This window comes from Ambystoma mexicanum, chromosome 10, assembly GCF_040938575.1.
Source record: "Ambystoma mexicanum isolate Mex_15411 chromosome 10, UKY_AmexF1_1, whole genome shotgun sequence".
Classification (NCBI taxonomy): Eukaryota; Metazoa; Chordata; class Amphibia; order Caudata; family Ambystomatidae; genus Ambystoma; species Ambystoma mexicanum.
Genome location: NC_090932.1, coordinates 1,705,275,764 through 1,705,301,365, shown reverse-complemented (window position 1 = coordinate 1,705,301,365; position 25,602 = coordinate 1,705,275,764). Strand labels below are relative to the sequence as shown.

General features: G+C 51.1%; 1 protein-coding gene across 1 annotated transcript in view; it reads left to right on the top strand.

Moving 5' to 3' along the window:
• LOC138492751 (transmembrane protein 132D-like) overlaps window positions 1–25,602 on the top strand; it is a 4,310,707-nt gene that overhangs the window by 316,702 nt on the left and 3,968,403 nt on the right. The gene's annotated exons all lie outside the window — the stretch shown is intronic.

Genomic DNA, 25,602 nt, shown 5'->3' with positions numbered 1-25,602 from the left:
TGATGTGGCTGCGGGACCCTGTGTGTCCACAAACAGGTGAATCATTTGCCTAGGATGCGGTTCCTGCACTGGCGCTTGGTTCCTGATCCAGCGCCTGATTCCTGCACCGGCGCTTGGTTCCAGCGCCACTGCCTGGTTCCTGAGCTGGCACCTAGTTCCTGCGCCGGCGTCTGGTCCCTGCGCATGGATCATGAGCTGGCGACTGGTTCCTGCGTTGGAGCCTGGTTCCTGCACCTGGTTCCTGCACCGGCACTTGGTTCCTGAGCCAGTGCCTGGTTCCTGAGCTTGCACCTAGTTCCTGCGCCGGCGTCTGGTCCCTGCGCATGGATCATGAGCTGGCGCCTGGTTCCTGCGTTGGAGCCTGGTTCCTGCACCTGGTTCCTGCACCGGCACTTGGTTCCTGAGCCAGTGCCTGGTTCCTGAGCCGGTGCCTGGTTCCTGCGCCGGTGCCTGGTTCCTGCGCTGGATTGCTGTACCAGCTCCTGATTCCTGCACCAGTGCCTGGTTCCTGCGCCTGATTCCTGCACCTGATTCCTGCACTGACGCCTGGTTACTGAGCCAGTGCCTGATTCCTGTACCGGCGCCTGATTCCTGCACCAGTGCCTGGTTCCTGCACCTGGTTCCTGTGCCTGATTCCTGCACTGGCGCCTGGTTCCTGTGCCGGTGCATGGGCCTGGTTCCTGCACCTGGTTCCCGCCACGGCACCTGGTTACTGAGCCAGTGCCTGATTCCTGTACCGGCACCTGATTCCTGCACTGGTGCCTGGTTCCTGTGCCTGGTTCCTGCGCCTGATTCCTGCACTGGTGCCTGGTTCCTGCGCCAGTGCCTGGTTCCTGCACCGGTGCCTGGTTCCTGGGCCTGGTTCCTGCACCTGGTTCCTGCACAGGCACTTGGTTCCTGGGCCAGCGCCTGATTCCTGCACAGGCGCCTGGTTCCTGTGCAGGCGCCTGGTTCCTGTGCCAGCGCCTGGTTCCTGCACTGGCGCCTAGTTCCTGTGCAGGCACCTGGTTCCTGTGCCGGCGCCTGGGTCCTGCACTGGCGCCTGGTTCCTGAGCCGGTGCCTGGTTCCTGCGCCTGGTTCCTGCACCTGGTTCCTGCACCGGCACTTGGTTCCTGAGCCAGCGCCTGATTCCTGCACAGGCGCCTGGTTCCTGTGCAGGCGCCTGGTTCCTGTGCCGGCGCCTGGTTCCTGCACTGGCGCCTGGTTCCTGAGCCGGTGCCTGGTTCCTGCGCCTGGTTCCTGCACCTGGTTCCTGCACCGGCACTTGGTTCCTGAGCCAGCGCCTGATTCCTGCACAGGCGCCTGGTTCCTGTGCCGGCGCCTGGTTCCTGCGCTGTCTTTACTGCTATTTGATGTCTCCCGCCCTCACTCAGCCCCCCATGGACGGGGTCCTCAGCTCTGGTTTGTGTTTATTCATGCCGCGAGACACTGAATTGAAATCAATTAGAAACACAGATAACACTTCCCGGTAATTGGGTTGTTAGTGACAAAAGCTGGGAGATAACACGCTTTGTGAGCCTGGGAAGTGCTGTTTTCTGTGCACGCATTTACTCTGAACGATGCCATCTCCATCTGCCACCGCTGGGAGTGAAGGCCGCAGATGCCATGGTCAGCAGGCGGCTGGAGACTATTAAAGGCCCTGGGTCGCTCCAGCCTCATCTGTCCGAGGGATCCTAGAGTGGTGCATGCTGGGTGCGACGCCTGCTGCAGAAGGCATTATGCCCTGATAACGCCTACTCTGTGCTTCTACTGGATACGTGCAATCTTTTCTTACACACAATATACTCACACGCAATGTGTCTTCTTTTGTATAGCGCTGGCCCTGCCCTGTAGGGCGTCGGAGCGCTGTACAGATGTTTGAGTAAATCCATAGTATATATTGACATATGCATTAGCTACACCATACTATAGCTTGTATAATTGCACATTAATATTATTATTATTACTATTATTCTATTGATTGAGCGCAGACCTAGCCTCGAGAAGCAATGGAGCGCTTTACAATCATAGGGGAAGAACACAGTGAGGGAAGCAGAGGAAAAGGCGGGGAGAGGCAACAGGGGAGGGCAAGGGTGGCCATCTGGCAGCAAGGGATCTACAGGCAGGCGGGGGGGGGCAGTGGGGAGCAGATCACAGAGTCTCGGGTAGGGTGGGGACCTGGGTGCAAGGTATGATCAATTCCTTGAAGAGGAAGGTCCTCAACTCTTTCCTGCACTGTACAATCAATGGGACAGGTCTGATCTTGACAGGGAGGAGCGTCCAGAGTCTGGAAGTGTAGACAGAAAAGGCCTGTCTTCTGGTTCTTTCCTTCCTGCACCCTTGTAATTCAAGTCTGGACATGTCCTTACTTATAGTGGATCATAGGCCTGCAGAGATGCGGAGTTTCTCAGTGAAGTGCCTTGTAGCTGAGGCAGCAGGGTTTGAAGATTATACAGGCTTGTAGTGGGAACCAGTGAATTGTTATGAGGGTTGGGGTGAAGTGGTTGAATTTGCAGTCCTTTAGTGAGTACTGCACTATGCAGGGCACTTCCCAGGGGTGCCAGGGTAGTCGCAAGGAGGCCTTCCTAAAGGGCATTGCCACCATCCAGGTGAAGGAGGACCAAAGCTTGGGCAGCAGACCTGAAGTTGTTTTCTGGGATGAAGGGCTTGCTTTTCTGCAATAGAGAAACTTGGTACCAAGCCATTTTTGTGTCATCCTTTCCATGTGGCGTTTGAAGGAGAGGTGTCTGCCAACATCAAACTGAAAGTACTGGGTTCAGGGGGTCAGCTGGGGTGTGAAGCCCTCGAGGTGCACAGCAGAGAGCCAGGCATGGATAACTTGATGTTTGTGTTGTTGGTCAGCAGTAGGAATTCATTCTTGGAGGGGTTGAGCTTCAGGTAAGCACTGACATTCAGGACTGGTTCAATGTGAGGCAGGTCTTGAGCCTGTGGATGACTTCGATGAAGGAAATCTTGAGATTTTGTGAGTCCTATGACATGTGTTGTGCCATGTAGTTGAATACTGTAGGCAGTTCTTTGGGATGTAAATGGGGTGGCTGGGGTAGCAGGGCCCCTGCTCTCAGAGCAGGGCCCCTCAGGCAGACAGGGGAAAATTGTGTATTGGAATAAAAGCATCAATTCCTAGGTATTTTCATGAATTCTCTAAGCCAATTCACTTTCATAGATCCGTGAATATGAGTCTTCAGGGCAGGTTTTTCCATGAACACACTGAATTACTGCACAGTTCAAGTTTCCCTGTTACACTGCAGGAGGAGTTTTTATCAAAGTATTGTGAGGAAGTTGTCCAACCACACAGTGGGTGCGCGCGCATCTGGGCTTTTTTTTTTTTAATATGAAATTGAATGAGGGTACGCCAACCTCTGGAAAATTTGTGGGGCTAATCTGCACATATTTTCCTATGCTCACTGCACAACATACACATAGACATGTTTACTCTGGGTGAACCCTGCCTACAGGTGCAGTCCTCTCTGCCACATTTAGTTGGAATGTGACATCCAGGAGTACATCAAGGCATCTCAAAAGGGGGAGGGCAAAACCTTTCCCCTGCCATGGACAGCCTAATTAAATAACAAAGGATCCATGGATACACCCTATCCTTTGTTGGCCCGGCAGAATGGTGGCAGCAATCAAACATAATTAGCGTACTAATAGAGTATACTTCAAACAGGCCCGCTGCAGAGGCTAATAAAAGACAGGCAAACCCCCAACAATCTTTGATATGCACAGTGTCAACCAGAAGCCAGCTCCCACCTGTCAGTATCAAGGGCAGTGAAGTGTCATGTCTGGTACATGTGTTTACAGTAGGCAACCCTTGCAGGGGGACCCCATTGAGAGGGTAGGAGTATGTGATTTGATGGAGACAGAAAGTCTGTTCTCACCACAACTTCAAGGTAGACCTGCCTTAAATCATGAAACCCGGACAGCTCAATTAAGCAGAGAGACCCTTTGATCCACAACAGACAGGAATATGGGTGGGACTTAGTAGTATATGTTTTTACCCTTTACATTTCCTGTTGCAAAGCACTCTGGGTATGACCTCCTGTATAACAGAAGATTGTTATGGGGACCCAGGATTGGTTCATTAAGGTAGGCTTAGCCTACACCGATCAGTGGGGACCATTTGCATTTAAAAGAGGGGTTAGCCCCTCTTTTGGCAGATCATCTGAAGACTTCTGAAGGAGTAGCAAGAAGAACTCATTGGGACCCTGTCTGAAGGTTGAGTATGCCTTACAGCTTCTGCCAGTGAAGGAAGCAAAACCACGCGCTCACCTCAACTCGTGGTTCACACCAGATCTGAGGACCTTACGTAAAGTAAAAAGAAACACGGAAGCCCGTTGGAAAAGTCACCCTACTGTTGCCAATAAGGATAGCCTTATCATAGCGTCAATTAACTATAAAGAGGCAATCTTCCTAGCCAACAAGGAGACCTACAACAAACATATCTTGCAAGCTGAATCTGATACCAAAGAGCTCTTCAAGATCCTCAAAGAACTCGAAACACCTTGAACACTACCTGATACATGCAACAAAGGCAGCTCTTGGTGCTCAATTATACAAAAAGTGCTCCTAGACAAAATCTCTACACTCGAGGCCAAAATCAATGCCAAAAAAAGCAGCCTTCAGCCCAATGCTCTGCCCAACCCCCCCTTGGACAAAACAAACCCTACTTCACACACCCTTCTACCTCTCAGTTTCTCACCTATAACCATCCCCGAGTTAGAGAACATCATTAGTAAACTCAAACCTTCTAAATGCCAGGGTGACACCTGTCCAGCCCCCATTATAAAGTAGGCCTCCAACGATCTAGCTCCATTCATCATGGCACTAATTAATGCGTCATTCAGCACAGGCACTGTGCCAGATAACCCGAAGGATGCTTGGCCCATCGCCCTTCTCAAAAAACCCCTGCTAGACCCACATTTACCCACTAATTACAGACCTATCACAACCGTGCCGTTCCTGCAAAAAATCCTAGACCGAGCAGCTTACCTACAGATCCAGGACTACTTGGAACGTAATAAACTCCTTGGTCTCAGACAGTCGGGCTTCCGCCACAAGTATGGAACAGAAACTTCCTTGCTAGACCTAAAAACTCAAATTGAGGACCTGAAAGACAACAGCAAGATCACCCTCCTCTTACTACTGGATCCATAGGCCGTTTTCGATTTAGTGAACCACCAAATCCTGTGTCGTCACCTCAAAGTGGTAGCCCACTTCTCAGATAAGGCTAGCACCTGGATCATATCCTTCTTGGCCAATAGATCCATGAGGGTCTTCTCTCGGTCTGCCTCAGCTGAACCTGCTCCAGTTCTCTGCGGTGACCCACAAAGATCCTGTGTATCCCCCCCACCCTCTACAATGTGTTCACAAAACCACTCTTTGATATACTTGACTACTTGGGTGTCACCTACACCAATTATGCACATGACACCCAGATACTCAACCCTATCTCGGGCAACCATGCAGTTGACACCAAGGCCTTAAACAATGTGTATATGATCATCCAGGCTTGGATGGCCCAACATGAGCTCTGTCTTAATGATGCTAAGACAGAGCTCCTCATCCTCGGTTCCCCCAAACGTCTGAGCAGATTAGACCCTGCATTTAAATCTTTTGTTATCGATGGCAACACTATCAAGGTGACTAACGGCACCAAAACTTTAGGTATCTATCTTGACTCCAACTTATCCCTCTCGAGACAAACTAACGCTGTGATCTCAGCATCTGCATATACATGCAAACTCATCACTGCCTGACGCCCATTCATCACCACAGCTAACTGCATTACGCTTGCTAGAACTCTAATTATGTCTAAGTTAGACTATTGCAATGCCCTTTATCTTGGGACCAGGCAATGCAACATCAGCAAGCTTCAGGTCCTCCAAAATAACGCCATTAGAGCTGCCTTGAACATCCCTAGGAACCAACACATATCGGACACCCAATGCAACCTGCACTGGCTCTCTGTTGCTCAAAGAGTTTTCCTTAAATATCTGTCCCTCACACATACATGCTTGGCCGACAAGGCACCACCATACTTGGACACCCGGTTCTCTCTGCAAACTTCAAGCCGGCCACAAAGAGCAGCCCAAACCCACTGCCTATCCATACACAGATTCAAACTACAAACATCTGGTGGGGCCAGTTTCCAGGTCCTAGCTTCCAAACTATGGAACTCTATGCCTCTAACACCTCACTTAAACTAGAACCCTTGTTCTTTGCTTTCAAGAACAAAGCCAAATCATGGCTCATTGCCCAAGACTCACACAATACTCTACCGTAACCTCTAATACCAGGACCTAGCTTATACACTGCAACTGCCTTGGCCGGATCCTAATACCTTAAATACCTGTAATTATGTTTGTATACATCTCACCTGTGTATAGTATGTTTGCAAGTGTATACTTATGCTCTGATTGTAACCTAAGATATGCGCCTGGATGCCTTTGGGCCACGTGCGCTATATAAATAAAGAACTACAAATACAAATACAAAGGCCAGGAATTCCAAGAGGGAAGCAAGATCCCTCCCATAAACATCTCCCAGGGATCAGAGGGAGATATTTAATCCAGAGGACCCTCCAAGCAGCTCCAGAACTGGTACCAAGCTCGCACAACGCATGCCCTGCTAGGGTTTGAAAGCAAGCTTCCTAGGTGGGAAGGGCCAGAGAGTCTTTTAAGTAACACCTGTGCCCTGATGCTTTCTCTGCTTGGTCCCTGCGGGATATGCAAGTTAGAAATATTTAAAAAACAAATCAAACCAATGACAAGGCTCATTCCTGCAACACTCTGCTCAGCTTTGGGGCGTCTGCCTTAAAGGATGACACAAGCTCAGCGAGCTAGGACGAGTGCACCGACAAGCATCAAACAGCTTCCACCATAAAGGACATTTTTGAGGTAGTCGAGCCCCTTTACCTGCCACCGACTGCACCGTTGACTGTTGTCACGCCATAGTCGCTTACGCTGTCTGAGGTGCCTCGACCAGTGCTTCACACCCACCAACCAGCATTGAGACAGCGATTCATGACCCTGAGCCGCTTTGAAGGCCAGCCTACAAATGTCCCTCCAGCCTTGCTCGCTAAACTGCCTGCCACCTGAAACCTGCAGCTGTCTCCCGTCTTGAACTCTGTCACAGAAGCTGTAAAGCGACCTAACACCGACTTTACACTGTCGAGCACCAAGAACGTCTACAAGCACAAGGTACATTTTGGTTCTGTTCTCCTGGACCTTCTCCCAAGGCCCCTAGTGACATTTTACGACCCATTGCTCCCTTTGAGCTGAACCCAAGTAATCTTCAACTGTTGCGATTATTTACTATACCGACTCCCCTCCTGTCAGTATCCAGAGTGCATCCCTTTCCTTTGCGTAACTGTCTATCTTTACAGGGAAGGTTGTATTTCGTAGTGTTCTAGAACTGTCTGTTCTAATAATAATAAGGTAGATATTTTTATACAACCATGACTGGACAGTCCCTTTTATCATTTGGTAATAATTGGGCCTCATTACGACCCAGGCGGTAAGTTACCGCCTGGGCCGTGACTTTACCACCATGGCGTAAACTACGTTTACGCCATGGTGGTTGGCGGACTTACCGCCCCATTCCGACCTTGGCGGGGCGGTAAGTCCCCAATCCTCATTTACCCTTCCCCATTCCCATTTTTGCCCCATAGGGCATAATGGGAGTGGGGAAGGCGTTAATTACGCCACCGTAAATTACGGTGGCGTAATTAACTCCATGGTCCCTTAGCGCCATGGATTTTAACACCTGCTAAAAGCAGGTGTTAAAAGCGCCATGGCGCTAAGGGACCTCGTACTCAGGCGGTAAGGGTCGGCGCTGTTAACGCTGCCGTAAACCCCTTACCGCCTGGGTCGTAATGAGGCCCATTGTATTTTCGCCGTGTTGCAACTAACCAACGATCCACAACATTGCAGAGATAAGCCTGCCATATTGTCCATGTTACCAAAAATTGGACAAGGAGGTCTTATAATTCACTTGTATTGCAATCTGTTTAGATCCCTTCTGGTGTACTAGAGGTGTGGGGAAGATTGATGGTTTAGAAACCAATATTCACCCCTGGACCGCTGGTGCCCCGGAAGTTTATTTGTCACAACAATAGTGACTGACAAGTTCCTTTCCCATGCCTACACAAAAACCCACACTGTTGGCATTGCCAATGCTTGTTTTATATTTTTCTTTAGCCTTTGGACCCGTCTGTGCTTACTCGCAGGTACTAAAGGCAGCTTTGCGGATAGGGGGAGCAAGGGAAAAACAGGCCAATGAGCGTGCAGCACTGGGGGAGCCTGGAATGCTGGCTTTTTTCAGAGATTACAGCCCTCATTCTGAGCTCCCTGATTGGCTGGTGACCCCTTCCAGGGTGCTAATGGGTCATTAGGGAAAGCAGTTATGTGTATTAATGATTGTTATTGCCCTGCTTCTGTTCAGGCTCCTTTTGATCCCCCGTATTTGATTCCTTTCCTGGCAGCTGCTAATCAGAGTTACAATTAGTGGCCCGGACCCCTCCAACATCGACCCTGAAATGTGTGTTACTGACCCCTAAATTGACACTGTGCTTTGGAGAACCCTTGGCGGCTTCGGGCCCAGATATGGCCATTGATAGCCAACTTGGGGAATTCCTCAAAACGATCCCTTCTATACACCTACTAACTCAGCACAGTCACACCTTCCTCTGATCATTTAGGGAATTCCGCTCCATAGTCCCCCCAACCCCCCCCCACATACCTCAGTCACCCCACCCCCGCCATCATTCGGAATCCATTTACTGCAGCTAGCGGACACATGACCAGACTGTAAGCATTATGCTGATGCAGGGCACGCTGTGCTGCTGATTAATCACAGACTTCTGGTTCCCTTGTTGGGCTCCAGCAGCTTCCAGCAGCAGAGGAGTGTGAAAACCGTGCTGTGCCTACTCGTTGGCGCTTTCCCTCTAGGCCCCGGGGTTGCCAGAGCGAGGAGCATCGCTGAACGGCTGAGGTCAATCAAACCAGTCTTCTCCAACCTTCCGGAAAGTGGCACCAAATCAAGTATATTTGGTCACCCAGAGGTCCAGTGGGTGGAATTCAAAGAAACCACGAACACCGGAAGTGATGTCTCATGATCTTTGACTGAGGAATTCGACCATCCGCATGGCGGGTGTGCACTGGCCTGGGTTTTTTGAAATTTTATATGAAATTAAATGATGGGAGATCAAGCTCAGGAAAATGTGTGGGGCTAATCCACATATATCTTCCTCTGCTCACAGCAGGACATACACATAGACCTGTGCACTCTGGGTGGACACAGCGTACAGGCACAGTCCACCCTGTCATATTTACTTGGCATGTGTCGGCCAGGAGTGCAATATGTCATCTCCTGGAAGGGAGGTGGCAAAGCTTCCCCCTGCCATCGCCAGCCTGATTATCTAACAAAGGCTCCATGAATCCACTCCCTGCTATTATGTTAGGCCCTGAAGCTGGTGGCAGTGATTAACATACCAATAGAGGGTACTTCAAACTGACCCACATCAGACCTGGCTGCAGAGGTTAACAAAGGAGAAAGGAAACCCCAAACCCTTTCAAATGTAACTGTATCAACCTGACACCAGCTCCAACTCTCCCTATCAATGACAGTGAGCTGCTGTCATGTCTGGGACTGCTGTTTAGAGAAGGCCATCCCGCTAAGGAGACCTCATTCATAAGGTATGAGAATGTGGCCTGCAGGAGCCAGAGAGTTTGGCCACACCACAGCTTCAAGGCAGACCTGCCTCTTTAACAGGGACCACATAGAGAGGACCATTAACCAAAGAGACTCTTTGCACACAACAGACACGAAGGTGGGTGGTACTTAGTGTTACAAGGTAGTGTGCTAGACCTTTATGTTGAGAGAAGGTGTCAGCCATTTTAATTCTGGGTCACACCTTATTCATGTGTTCACCCCTTTACCTTTCCTATTGCAAAGCACTCTGGTTATGACCTCACGCATACAGGGGACTGGTTCATTAAAGTAGTCTTAGCCTACACCAATTACTCTGGCCCACATGGCTTTGAAAGAAGACTGGAGCCCTTCTTTTAGCAGATCATCTGAAGACTTCACAAGAAGCAGCAAGAACAACTCAAACATAGACACTGGCTCAAGATACAGTCTGCCTTAAAGCTTCCGCCAGTGAAGGAAGGCCAGGATTTCCAAGAGGGAAGCAAGATCCCTCCCCTAAACATCTTCCAGCGAACAGAAGGAGATACAGAACCCAGAGAACCCTCCGGCTGCTCCAGAACTGGTACCCAGGCAGCACACAGCGTGCCCTGCTGGGATGTGCAGCAAGCTTCCTGGGTAGGAAGTACCAGAAGGTCTCTGATCCTACAACCAAGAACAAAGCATCTGCCTGCAACACACTCCACAGCTGTGGGCCTTCTACCTTAAAGGACAACACAAGCCCAGTGAAGAAAGTAGGTGACGTGCCTCACCCCGAATCTACAAACTTCCACCTTAAAGGACATTCCAAGCCTGTCAAGTTCCTCGATCAGCAACCGATGACAGCGCTGACCATTGTGAAGCTGCTGTCACTTATAGACATCCAAGATGTCTCGACCAGTGCTTCAGAACCGCTAATCAGCACTTAGACAATGATTCCTGCCCCCAAGTCACTGTGTAGGCCTGCCTACCGCTGTTCGTCCAGCTTTGCTCGCTGAACCATCTTGCTGCCTGATACCTGCAGCTGACTCCTGACTACAACTCTGTCACAGAAGCCTGCAAAGTGCCCTGAAGTCGACTCGACCTTGTTGAGCACCAAGAACATCCATAGCACAAAGTATATTGTGGTTCTGTCACCCTGGCCCTTCCCAGAAGGCCCCTAGAGAGATATTAAGACCCTTTGCTCCCTTTGCGGTGAAGCCAAGAAACCATAAACTTTTCTGGTTATTTACCATACCGACTCCCCTCCTGTCAGTACCCAGAGTGCATCCTTTTTCCTTCTTTGAAACTGTCTTTTCCTCTACATTCCTTTACAGGGTGGGTTCTATGTTGTAGTGTTGCTAGAAATGTCTCTTGTGATAATAATAAAGTAGATATTTGTATACAACCTTGACTGGACAGTCCCTTTTATCATTGGGTAATAATTGTATTTTCTCTGTGTTGCAACTAACCAACGATCAACAATCTTTTGGAGATAAGCCTGCTGTTCCATCCACATTACCAACATTGGACAAGGAGGTTTATAATTAACTTGGGTTCCCAATCTGTTTGGGTCCCTTCTGGTGTACTAGAGGTGTGGGGCTGATTGATGGTTTAGAAACTGATACTCACCCATAGACCAATGGTACCCCGGAAATTGATTTGTCACATTGACATTCACCAAAAAGAGGAGGGATTACGTCAACAGTGTAATGCGCCCCTAATGATCTTTGTCACCAGTGACACCACAGGAAGTGATGATATTTCATGGAAGGGGTATCACATGAGCAGAGGCGTAGACAGGATTTCCTAACACGTAAGACCTGAAGCTGATGTAGTTGGGCCCACCACAGTGACATTTACAGATTTTAGGTGGGCCTTGCCCACGCAGGTTCTACCCTGTCTATGTCCCTGCACTTGACCTCTGACACACTGGAATCATAGGATGTGAGAATGTAATGGGTCTGAAAACAGAGTTAAAAACCCAAAAACATAAGCAGCATAAAGTTATCAATAATAGGCTACAGCCTCATATGTACAAGTACTGTTGTCACATGACAGGTGCAGCCTCAAATGCTCCAGTGCTGCTGTCACATACCAAGGACAGCCTCAAATACCCCAGTGCTGCTGTCACATGCCAAGTGCAGCCTCAAATGCTTCAGTGCTGCTGTCACATGGCAAGGTCAGACTCAAATGGCCCAGTGCTGATGTCACAAGGCAAGTGAAGCCTCAAATGCTCGAGAGCTGTTGTCACATGGAAAAGTGCAGCCTCAAATACCCCAGTGCTGCTGTCACATGCCAAGTGCAGCCGCAAATGCTGCAGTACTGCTGTCACATGGCAAGGTCAGACTCAAATGGCCCAGTGCTGCAGTCACATGCAAAGTGCAGCCTAAAATGCACCACTGCTGCTGTCACATGCAAAGTGCAGCCTCAAATGCACCAGTGCTGCTGTCACATGCCAAGTGCAGCCTCAAATACCCCAGTGCTGCTGTCACATGCCAAGTGCAACCTCAAACGCTTCAGTGCTGCTGTCACATGGCAAGTGCATCCTCATATGTACAAGTGCTGCTGTCACATGCAAAGTGCAGCCTCAAATGCACCAGTGCTGCTGTCACATGCAAAGTGAAGCCTCAAAAGCACCATTGCTGCTGTCACATGCCAGGAGCAGCCTCAAATGCTTCAGTGCTGCTGTCACATGCACAGTGCAGCCTCAAATGCTTCAGTGCTGCTGTCACACGGCAAGGACAACCTCAAATACCCCAGTGCTGCTGTCACATGCCAAGTGCAGCCTCAAATGCTTCAGTGCTGCTGTCACATGCCAAGTGCATCCTCATATGTACAAGTGCTGCTGTCACATGCAAAGTGCAGCCTCAAATGCACCAGTGCTGCTGTCACATGCAAAGTGAAGCATCAAAAGCAACATTGCTGCTGTCACATGCCAGGTGCAGCCTCAAATGCCCCAGTGCTGCTGCCATATGACAAGTGCAGCTTCAAATGCCCCAGTGCTGCTGTCACATGCCAATTTCAGCCCCAAATGCTGCAGTACTGCTGTCTCATGCCAAGTGCAGCCTCAAATGCCCCAGTGCTGCTTTCATATGCCAAGTGCAGCCCCAAATTCCCCTGTGTGGTTGCCACATGCCAAGAGCAGCCTCAAATGCTCCAGTGCTGCTGTCACTTACCAAGTGCAGCCCCAAAAGCTCCAGTGCTGCTGTCACATGACAAGTGCAGCCTCAAATGCTTCAGTGTTGCTGTCACATGGCAAGTGCAGCCTCAAATGCCCCAGTGCTGCTGTCACATACCAAGTGCAGCCTCAAATGCTCAAGTGCTGCAGTCTCATGCCAAGTGCAGCCTCAAATGCTTCAGTGTTGCTGTCACATGCCAAGGGCATCCTCAAATGTCCCAGTGGTGCTGCCACGTGCCACGTACAGCCTCAGTGACACTGTGCTGCTGTCACATGCCAAGTGCAGCCTCAAATGTCCCAGTGCTGCTTACATATGCCAAGTTCAACCCCAAAAGCTCCAGTGCTGCTGTCACATGCCAAGTGCATCCTCAAATGCTCCAGTGCTGCTGTCACATGACAAGTGAAGCCTCAAATGTTCCAGTGCTGCTGTCACATGCCAAGTGCAGCCTCAAATACCCCAATGCTGCTGTCACATGACAAGTGCTGCCTTGCATGCCACAGTACTGCTGTCTCATGCCAAGTGCAGCCTCAAATACCCCAATGCTGCTGTCACATGACAAGTGCTGCCTTGCATGCCACAGTACTGCTGTCTCATGCCAAGTGCAGCCTCAAATGTCCCAGTGCTGCTTACATATGCCAGGTTCAACCCCAAAAGCTCCAGTGCTGCTGCCACATGCCAAGTGCATCCTCAAATGCTCCAGTGCTGCTGTCACATGACAAGTGAAGCCTCAAATGTTCCAGTGCTGCTGTCACATGCCAAGTGCAGCCTCAACTGCCCCAGTGCTGCTTTCATATGCCAAGTGCAGCCTCAAATACACCTGTGCTGCTGTCACATGCCAAGTGCAGCCTCAAATGCCCCAGTGCTGCTGTCACATGCCAAGTGCCACCTCAAATGCCCACGTGCTGCTGTCGCATGCAAAGGGCAGTCTCAAATGCCTCAGTGCTGCTGCCACATGACAAGTGCAGCTTCAAATGCCCCAGTACTGCTGTCTCATGCCAAGTGCAGCCCCAAATTCCCCTGTGTGGTTGCCACATGCCAAGTGCAGCCTCAAATGCCCCAGTGCTGCAGTCACATGCCAAGTGCAGCCTCAAATGCTTCAGTGTTGCTGTCACATGCCAAGGGCATCCTCAAATGTCCCAGTGGTGCTGCCACGTGCCACGTACAGCCTCAGTGACACTGTGCTGCTGTCACATGCCAAGTGCAGCCTCAAATGCCACAGTACTGCTGTCTCATGCCAAGTGCAGCCTCAAATGTCCCAGTGCTGCTTACATATGCCAAGTTCAACCCCAAAAGCTCCAGTGCTGCTGTCACATGACAAGTGAAGCCTCAAATGTTCCAGAGCTGCTGTCACATGCCAAGTGCATCCTCAAATGCTCCAGTGCTGCTGTCACATGACAGGTGAAGCCTCAAATGTTCCAGTGCTGCTGTCACATGCCAAGTGCAGCCTCAACTGCCCCAGTGATGCTTTCATATGCCAAGTGCAGCCTCAAATACACCAGTGCTGCTGTCACATGACAAGTACTGCCTTGCATGCCCCAGTGCTGCTGTCACATGCCAAGTGCAGCCTCAAATACCCTAATGCTGCTGTCACATGTCAAGCGCAGTCTCAAATGCCCCAGTGCTGCTGTCACATGCCAAGTGCAGCCTAAAATGCCCAAGTGCTGCTGTCACATGCCACGTGCAGCCTCAAATGCTCCAGTGCTGCTGTCACATGCCAAGTGCAGCCTCACATGACACTGTGCTGCTGTCACATGCCAAGTGCATCCTCCTATGTACAAGTGCTGCTGTCACATGCAAAGTGCAGCTTCAAATGCACCAATGCTGCTGTCACATGCCAAGTGCAGCCAAAAATGCCGCAAATTATGCTGACACATGACAAGTGCAGCTTCAAATGCCTCACAGCTACTGTCACATGCCAAGTGCAGCCTCAAATGCCGCAGTACTGCTGTCTCATGCCAACTGAAGCTTCAAATGCACCAGTGCTGCTGTCACATGCCAAGAGCAGCCTCAAATGCTCCAGTGCTGCTGTCACTTGCCAAGTGCAGCCTCAAATACCCCAGTGCTGCTGTCACAAGCCAAGTGCATTCTCAAATGTGCCAGTGCTGCTGTCACATCGCAAGTGAAGCCTCAAATGCTCAAGTGCTGCTGTCACATAGCACGTGCAGCCTCAAACGCTGCAGTGTTGCTGACACATGCCAAGTGCAGCCTCAACTACCCCATTCAAGCTGCCACATGCAAAGTGCAGCCTCAAATGCCCCAGTGCTGCTGCCACATGCCAAGTGCAGCCGCAAAGCCCCAGTGCTGCTGTCACATGCCAAGTGCCACCTCAAATGCCCACGTGCTGCTGTCACATGCCAAGAGCAGCCTCAAATGCCCAAGTGCTGCTATCACATGCCAAGAGCAGCCTCAAATGCTCCAGTGCTGCTGTCACATGACAAGTGCCACCTCAAATGCCCACGTGCTGCTGTCACATGCCAAGAGCAGCCTCAAATGCCCAAGTGCTGCTGTCACATGCCAAGAGCAGCCTCAAATGCTCCAGTGCTGCTGCCACATGCCAAGAGTAACCTCAAATGCTCCAGTGCTGCTGGCACATGCCAAGTGCAGCCTCAAATGCTGCAGTGCTGCTGTCACATGCAAAGTGCAGCTCAAGTGACACTGTGCTGCTGTCACATGCCAAGAGCAGCCTCAAATGCTCCAGTGCTGCTGCCACATGCCAAGAGCAGCCTCAAATGCTCCAGTGCTGCTGGCACATGCCAAGTGCATCCTCAAATGCACCAGTGCTGCTGTCACATGTAAAGTGCAGCCTCAAATGCCCCATTGCTGCTGTCACATGGCAAGTGCAGCCTCAAATGCTCCAGTGCTGCTGTCACATACCAAGTGCAGCCTCAAATGCACAAGTGCTGCTGACACATGCCAAGTGCAGCCTCAAATGCCCCAGTGCTGCTGTCACATACCTAGTGCAGCCTCAAATGCTCAAGTGCTGCTGTCACATGCCAAGTGCAGCCTCAAATGCTTCAGTGATGCTTTCATATGCCAAGTGCAGCCTCAAATGGCCCCGTGGTGCTGCCACTTGCCAAGTACAGCCTCAAAAGCCACAGTACTGCTGTCTCATGCCAAGTGCAGCCTCAAATGTCCCAGTGCTGCTTACATATGCCAAGTTCAACCCCAAAAGCTCCAGTGCTGCTGTCACATGACAAGTGAAGCCTCAAATGCTCCAGTGCTGCTGTCACATGCCAAGTGCATCCTCAAATGCTCCAGTGCTACTGTCACATGACAAGTGAAGCCTCAAATGTTCCACTGCTGCTGTCACATGCCAGGTGCAGCTTCAAATGCCCCAAATTCTGCTGCCACATGACAAGTGAAGCCTCAAATGATCCAGTGCTGCTGTCACATGCCAGGTGCAGCTTCAAATGCCCCAAATTCTGCTGCCACATGCCAAGTGCAGCCTCAAATACACCTGTGCTGCTGTCACATGACAAGTGCTGCCTTGCATGCCCCAGTGCTGCTGTCTCATGCCAAGTGCAGCCTCAAATACCCCAATGCTGCTGTCACATGTCAAGCGCAGTCTCAAATGCCCCAGTGCTGCTGTCACATGCCAAGTGCAGCCCCAAATGCCCCAGTGTGGTTGCCACATGCCAAGAGCAGCATCAAATGGCCCAGTGCTGCTGTCATATGCCAAGTGCAGCCCCAAATGCCTCAGTGCTGCTGTCACATGCCAAGTGCAGCCTCACGGGACACTGTGCTGCTGTCACATGCCAAGTGCATCCTCATATGTACAAGTGCTTCTGTCACATGCAAAGTGCAGCCTCAAATGCACCAGTGCTGCTGTCACATGCCAAGTGCAGCCTCAAATGCCACACATGCTGCCGACACATGACAAGTGCAGCTTCAAATGCCTCACAGCTGCTGTTACATGCCTAGTGCAGCCTCAAATGCTGCAGTACTGCTGTCTCATGCCAACTAAAGCCTCAAATGCACAGTGCTGCTGTCACATGCCAAGAGCAGCCTCGAATGCTTCAGTACTGCTGTCACTTGCCAAGTGCAGCCTCAAATGCTCAAGTGCTGTTGTCAAATGGCAAGTGCAGCCTCAAACACTGCAGTGTTGCTGACAAATGCCAAGTGCAGCCTCAAATGCCCCAGTGCTGCTGTCAAATGCCAAGTGCAGCCTCAACTGCCCCATTCAAGCTGCCACATGCTAAGTGCAGCCGCAAATGCCCCAGTGCTGCTGCCACATGCCAAGTGCAGCTATAAATGCCCCAGTGCTGCTGTCACATGCCAAGTTCAGCCTCAACTGCCCCATTCAAGCTGCCACATGCCAAGTGCAGCCGCAAATGCCCCACTGCTGCTGTCACATGCCAAGTGCAGCCTCAAATGCTGCAGTGCTGCTGTCACATGCCAAGTGCAGCTCACGTGACAATGTGCTGCTGTCACATGCCAAGTGCATCCTCATATGCACAAGTGCTGCTGTCACATGCAACGTGCAGCCTCAAATGCACCAATGCTGCTGTCACATGCCTATTGCAGCCTCAAATGCACCAGTGCTGCTGTCACATGCCAAGAACAGCCTCAAATGCTCCAGTGCTGCTGTCACTTGCCAAGTGCAGCCTCAAATACCCCAGTGCTGCTGTCACATGCCAAGTGCAGTCTCAATTGTGCCAGTGCTGCTGTCACATGGCAAGTGAAGCCTCAAATGTTGAAGTGCTGCTGTCACATGGCAAGTGCAGCCTCAAATGCTGCAGTGTTGCTGTCACATGGCAAGGGCAGAGTCAAATGTTCCAGTGCTGCTGTCACATGCCAAATGCAGCTTCCAATGCCCCAGTGCTGCTGTCACATGCCAAGTGCAGCCTCAAATGCCCAAGTGCTGCTGTCACATGCCAAGTGCAGCCTCAAATGCCCCAGTGCTGCTGTCACATGCCAAGAGCAGCCTCAAATGCTCCATTGCTGCTGCCACATGCCAAGTGAAACCTTAAATGCTCGAGTGCTGCTGTCACATGGCAAGGGCAGACTCAAATGTCCCAGTGCTGCTGTCACATGCCAAGTGCAGTCTCAAATACACCAGTGCTGCTGTCACATGACAAGTGCTGCCTTGCATGCCCCAGTGCTGCTATCTCATGCCAAGTGAAGCCTCAAATGATCCAGTGCTGCTGTCACATGCCAGGTGCAGCTTCAAATGCCCCAAATTCTGCTGCCACATGCCAAGTGCAGCCTCAAATACACCTGTGCTGCTGTCACATGACAAGTGCTGCCTTGCATGCCCCAGTGCTGCTGTCTCATGCCAAGTGCAGCCTCAAATACCCCAATGCTGCTGTCACATGTCAAGCGCAGTCTCAAATGCCCCAGTGCTGCTGTCACATGCCAAGTGCAGCCCCAAATGCCCCAGTGTGGTTGCCACATGCCAAGAGCAGCATCAAATGGCCCAGTGCTGCTGTCATATGCCAAGTGCAGCCCCAAATGCCTCAGTGCTGCTGTCACATGCCAAGTGCAGCCTCACGGGACACTGTGCTGCTGTCACATGCCAAGTGCATCCTCATATGTACAAGTGCTTCTGTCACATGCAAAGTGCAGCCTCAAATGCACCAGTGCTGCTGTCACATGCCAAGTGCAGCCTCAAATGCCACACATGCTGCCGACACATGACAAGTGCAGCTTCAAATGCCTCACAGCTGCTGTTACATGCCTAGTGCAGCCTCAAATGCTGCAGTACTGCTGTCTCATGCCAACTAAAGCCTCAAATGCACAGTGCTGCTGTCACATGCCAAGAGCAGCCTCGAATGCTCCAGTACTGCTGTCACTTGCCAAGTGCAGCCTCAAATGCTCAAGTGCTGTTGTCAAATGGCAAGTGCAGCCTCAAACACTGCAGTGTTGCTGACAAATGCCAAGTGCAGCCTCAAATGCCCCAGTGCTGCTGTCAAATGCCAAGTGCAGCCTCAACTGCCCCATTCAAGCTGCCACATGCTAAGTGCAGCCGCAAATGCCCCAGTGCTGCTGCCACATGCCAAGTGCAGCTATAAATGCCCCAGTGCTGCTGTCACATGCCAAGTTCAGCCTCAACTGCCCCATTCAAGCTGCCACATGCCAAGTGCAGCCGCAAATGCCCCACTGCTGCTGTCACATGCCAAGTGCAGCCTCAAATGCTGCAGTGCTGCTGTCACATGCCAAGTGCAGCTCACGTGACACTGTGCTGCTGTCACATGCCAAGTGCATCCTCATATGCACAAGTGCTGCTGTCACATGCAACGTGCAGCCTCAAATGCACCAATGCTGCTGTCACATGCCAAGTGCAGCCTCAAATGCACCAGTGCTGCTGTCACATGCCAAGAACAGCCTCAAATGCTCCAGTGCTGCTGTCACTTGCCAAGTGCAGCCTCAAATACCCCAGTGCTGCTGTCACATGCCAAGTGCAGTCTCAATTGTGCCAGTGCTGCTGTCACATGGCAAGTGAAGCCTCAAATGTTGAAGTGCTGCTGTCACATGGCAAGTGCAGCCTCAAATGCTGCAGTGTTGCTGTCACATGGCAAGGGCAGAGTCAAATGTTCCAGTGCTGCTGTCACATGCCAAATGCAGCTTCCAATGCCCCAGTGCTGCTGTCACATGCCAAGTGCAGCCTCAAATGCCCAAGTGCTGCTGTCACATGCCAAGTGCAGCCTCAAATGCCCCAGTGCTGCTGTCACATGCCAAGAGCAGCCTCAAATGCTCCATTGCTGCTGCCACATGCCAAGTGAAACCTTAAATGCTCGAGTGCTGCTGTCACATGGCAAGGGCAGACTCAAATGTCCCAGTGCTGCTGTCACATGCCAAGTGCAGTCTCAAATACACCAGTGCTGCTGTCACATGACAAGTGCTGCCTTGCATGCCCCAGTGCTGCTATCTCATGCCAAGTGCAGCCTCAAATACTCCAATGCTGCTGTCACATGTCAAGCGCAGTCTCAAATGCCCCAGTGCTGCTGTCACATGCCAAGTGCAGCCTCAAATGCCCAAGTGCTGCTGTCACATGCCAAGTGCAGCCTCAAATGCTCCAGTGGTGCTCTCATATGCCAAGTGCATCCTCATATAATTACAAGTGCTGCTGTCACATGCAAAGTGCAGCCTCAAATGGCCCATTGCTGCTGTCACATGCCAATTGCATCCTCATATGTACAAGTGTTGCTGTCACATGCCAAGTGCAGTCTCAAATGCACCAGTGCTGCTGTAACATGTAAAGTGCAGCCTCAAATGCACCAGTGTTGCTGTCACATTCCAAGTGCAGTCTCAAATGCCCCAGTGCTGCTGTCACATGCAAAGTGCAGCCTCAAATGGCCCATTGCTGCTGTCACATGCCAATTGCATCCTCATATGTACAAGTGCTGCTGTCACATGCCAAGTGCAGTCTCAAATGCCCCATTGCTGCTGTCACATTCCAAGTGCAGCCTGAAATGCTCCAGTGCTTCTGTCACATGCCAAGGACAGCCTCAAATACCCCAGTGCTGCTGTCACATGCCAAGTGCAGCCTCAAGTGCTCCAATGGCACCACACTGTGCCAGCGTATGCCTCACATGTGTGATATTGTCGCTGTATGTAACGTACAGTTTCACATGTCTAGTTTCTGCCTCTCTCTTCTGCCCCACGCTCACGCCCTCTCCCTACACACACTCACCTGCACGGTCAGGTTCCTGCAGCTAAAGCTCCCACAATGCTCTCCTGTGACTTCTTATTCCACTGACATTCCCTCCACCTATTCCCAGTGTGGCTTTAGATTGCTCCTGTTGCATTAAGAGTGGGAGCATCAGTTCCCACACCTGTTTCCCTTCACATGCCCATGAACAGATTTTAGGAGGTTGCTGAAGGTCATGGCCAGGGACTAAGGCGGCAACTATAGGCAAGTAAACATGGCTTGCATAGAGTGGCCTTAGTTCTCTATGGGGTGCTCCTGCAATCTCTGAGGCAAAGGGCACCAGGGCTTTACATGGCAGCTTACTGGCCTTGCAAAATAACATGGCCGGCTGCCCATATGCCCACGGGCCTTAGGTTGAACAACATTGCTTTGAAGTAATCTGTTCCACACTTATCCCAAAGCCAAGTTCAACTCCTGGTACGACTCATACCTCTTCACCCTTAAACACAAGTGCAGGGTGGCTGAGAGGAAATGGCATGCTTCATGTACATCCTCTGACAAACTGGCCTTCCGCCTGCTCCAAAGCAGTGGCATCGCCAGGAATCAAACTTAGGAGGGGCACAGAGGGGGCCAAAGACAAAAGTAGGGGGGGCACAGACAAATGTAGGGGAGAACATAGTCACTGCTCGTCTTAGGTAAGGGGGCACAAGGGGTGACACAGCGTTTCACAGGGGGGGCCCCGCCCCCCCAGGCCATCCCCTAGTGACGTCACTGCTCCAAAGGCAATACTGGCTCAATGTCTTCACCAAGAAGAGAGCTCACTTCCAAGCCCGCTGTAAAGACCAGAGGGGGGTTGTGTACTCCCGCTCTCTATATGGTAGAGGAGAGGCACAGAGGACCACTGCCAAGATTCTCTATTATTGGTATTGTGATCGAGCAATCAAGGCCTAGCTTCTCAGGAGGTGATGCAGGCTGGTTCTTAATTACAGTGTAGTCCCCAAGCACCCACAAAGGAATGTCCACACACTGTATCGATTAAAACACAGTCTTTATATAATTAATATTCAAGGTCATATACACATATACATGATCACAATAACTCACATTGTACTCTGAAAATCAACAATGGTAAATATATACAGTTCTAAATTGGAACCACTAACGTTATCAGATTTCATTAAAGGGCATACGGTCAGAATGACACACAGATCAAAATAAAGAGGAAACCAGCAGTAGAGAGAGGAAGGAAAGCAAGATGGTTGAGAAATGGGCAGAATACTGGCCCCGTTACCTAGATGCAGTTCTGTGTGGAAATCCCCCCACCTGGGCAACCTGTAGAAGAAAGATACAAGCCCAGTCCGTGTATTGTTCACACAAGACTTTCCAATAGTTCTGCAACCCCCAAAGTACCTTGGCTTTGTAGCGTTCCGCGTCGGGGAATTGATGGCCCTTCTTGAGTGTCCTCCCTTTCAGGCAGGAGTCACAGGTCGTCGAACGTCTGACGGAGAACAGGTCGAGCTATGATGGTGAAGTGGCCACGTCGTTCCTAGCGGTGCTTGTTGACAGGGAAGTGTAAACGTCCTGCCAGGAAGAGGCGTGCGGGGCAACTCAGTGTCGATAGTACTGGACCGCAAAGAGTTGAAGAACTGTGGCCCAGCAAGGGCGTCGGGTCGTGGGCATCTCTGTGGTCTTTGGATGGCGGGAAACCCACCGGTGGATGCTCCTTGGCGCATCGACGGTCAGGCCTTCTCCAGCAGGATACAGCAGCGACAATGCAGACGAGAGCGTGCTTGGATCAATGAAGTTCTTAGGCAACGGGAGCACGGCGGCTGAAGTCGGCGACAGCGGTCATCGACAGTGGTGGACAACATTCCGGGTGTTTCTTTTTGAAGTTCCGCAGCAATTCCGGTATCGGGTCGGCAGTCTGTCGAAGGTCTGTCTGCCAGGGAGCTTAGGCAAAGATCCACTGTGCACGATGGTCCCTCGTAGCTCGGGAAGAGGGTGCCTTACCAGGTCCTCTCTGGGTCAGTTCTTGAAGCACAGCAGCTTTCAGATTGCAAAGGAGAGCAACAGCAATTATTCTCGTCCAGCAGGGCTTCAAGGTCAAGCTTCAGTTACTCCAGTTACTCGTCGTAGTGGACTTCAGCTTCTGAACACGATTCCTAGCAGTGAGAGGTCCCCAGATATACTGTTGATCTCCCATTCATTCCGCTGGGTTACACTCAAGAATCTAATCAGGACTAAGGTCATTCATGCAGGCAGGCAGCCAATCAGGCACACGGGGCATTCAGGCCATTCACTTCTCTCCAGACACTCACAACAAGTTATGTGTATTGGGACAAATACCGAGCCATTCAACACTCCAAGCTGCATTCATACCGGTTTCGGGCAGGGCTGTTTCAACCATTGTGTCAACCACCAGATACTAGACAGCCACAACATAGAATGTATATTCGTCATACACTCCATTCACCCAGGTCCCACCCACGGGCATACCCACAACATACGGTCATTGAGAAGGCTCCAGCCAGTCTGGTCGGCACTTCCCCACACTACCATATATGGAACTTCCACCAACAGCCAGTCAGGGGGAATGGACAGAGGCAGGGCTTCCCGGGACTTCGGGAAGATCAAGGTAACAGGTGATGGAAGGCAAGAGGCCATGGGGGCCATTTTGTCTCCAACCGGAATCTACCGATTCCAAAGACAGGGCCTGGGCATCCCAAAATGGAGGACGCTCAGGGCACCAGTCATTTCAGCACGGAGATGCCACCAGCCCGTACCCTGCTCTGTGGGTCACACACAGGTGCTCAAAAACATACATTAGGGGTGCAGGGTTGCACCCCTACCCATGGGTGCCATAAGGGTATCCCATGGGTCTGTTCACCAAACCAAAAGAGAGAGAGCTGCACCGCCAGGAGTCCCACATGAACTCCTGCACGGGAAACATGACAGAACACAGGATAAAAAGCAGTAAAGTACAAGGATACGGAGGCCCTGTCCCTCCGATACATTTCCAGCATCACAGTCACATGTCTGCGGCATCTAAAAAGTCAGCTGAACTCTTTAAAATCACCAAAGAACTGGCCAATCCTGTCGTGGTCTCTATCTCTCCTGTCCCTACCCAGGCCCTCTGCACGGCACTGGCTTCTCATTTATCTCTAAAACTCAAGACATCCTGTCCTCTCTCTCCTCCTCTCCCCTTCCCTCCTCTACTCCCTGCTCTTCCTCTGGTTTTGTTCGGCCACCTCTCCTCCCTCCTTCTCTGACTTTTCCCTGTTCTCCCCAAGTGGGGTTTCTAAACGAGTGTGATCTATGCAGGTCTCATCAAAACAGGTTCAACCCTGTTCCTCCAAAACCATCAAGGACCGCATTGACACCCTGGCTCCTGCTCTGGCTGACTTCTGCAACCACTCCTTCACCACTGGAGTCTTCCCCTCACCCCTGAAGCACTCCCTTGTGCACCTACTTCTTAAGAAACCCTCTCCCGACCCTTCTTGCCCAGCTAACTATCGCCCAATCTCCATCACTCCTTTCCTGGGCAAACTCTTGGAAAAGCTGCCCATCTCCCAGCTCAATCTTCACACTGAATCTGTTGGTTGTCTCCATGATCATCAGTCTAGCTGCTCCAACCTCAATTCCAACACCCCCTGTGTCCTCATCTTACTTGATCTCTCTTCTGCCTTTGAGACAGTCAGCCATGCCATTCTGCTCAACCGTCCCCATGATAATCTGGGGATCACCGGTCAAGCCCTGTTGTGTCTGACTTCTTTAACAGATCGACTCTCCAAGGTTCAACTTGGGTCCTTCCTCTCCTCTATCTCTATCTCTACCTGTGGTGTTCCTCAGGGGTCTAACCTATCTCCCTGGCTGTTCAACCAATACCTGGCACTTCTTGCCCACTGCATTGCTGTGCTCTGTCCCAACTTCCAGTGCTATGCGGATGACACTCAGCTCATTTGCAGGCTACCCTCAGCCACCTCTTCTCCTTCTCTCATCTCTGACTGTCTGTCTGATATCCAGGAGTGGTGTGCCACCAATGATCTGTGCCTTAATGCGAGTAAGACCAAGATTCTCCTCATTGGCACACCCACTCCCTCTGTTCCTGTCACTCTCTGGCCGGCCTCTCTTGGTCCTCTTCCTCCTCCCACCTGTGAGGCTAAAAACATTGGGGTTATCTTCGACTCCACACTCTCCTTCTCTCCTCACATCTGACGTCTCTAAGAAGTCACACTACCAGCTGCACCTCCTCAGAGGTATTCTTCCTCTCCTCTACTTCCCCAAGAAGCTCACTGTTTCTACAGCTCTGGTTCTCTCTAGGCTGGACTATTGCAACAGCCTCTTTCTAAATCTGCCTGCCTCTACTCTCCGCCCTCTGCAACTCATCCAGAACAGGACTGCGAGACTTGTCCTTGGCCTCAAGCCCAGGGATCTTATCTCTCCAGGACTAAAATCACTGCACTGGCTCCCAGTGGCTGCGAGGATTAAGTATAAAACCCTCTGATGTGTCTACAAGGCCTTCTGGGGCCTGGGGCCTCAATACCTTCAACTCTCTCTTCCTAAATATCTTCCTTTTTGAGCTCTTCGCTCATCCGCCTCCAACTCCCTCAGGGTCAGCCGCTTCTCCAAGCAACGAGCTGGGGGTAGATCTCTTTCTTCAGCTGGGGCCTCCCTCTGGAACAGCCTCCCTGCCTCCCTGAAACTGAAGAGAATCATCTCTGGTTCCAGAAGCACCTCAAGGCCTTCCTCTTTGCTTCTACTTTCTCTCCTCCTCTCCCCTGCTGACCTCCTGGCTGAAACTGAAACTGCACTGGTTACCTGGCCACCCTCTGATCTCGGGCCCAGATCCCTTCCCCCACCAGTTGCACACCTGCACTGCCTTCCTGGCAACCCCTGCACTTGGGGACTGTTTTCTGTATCTCTATAGAGCCACTACCAGCACTTGTCACCTAATGTCTGCACTTACCCTTGCACTTGCCACCTGCTGGCCTTACTTTTAATTATTGTTATTTATTCAATGATCCCTTGTACTGCACTGTCCCCTCCCGTACATTTGCCTTCCCATGCACTTGCATGATCTGAATGACACCTGGCCTAGTAGGATCGTTGTCTGTCTTCCCTCTGCTCTCCCTCCCTTGCCTCGTCGCGCCTTGTGCGTTATAAAT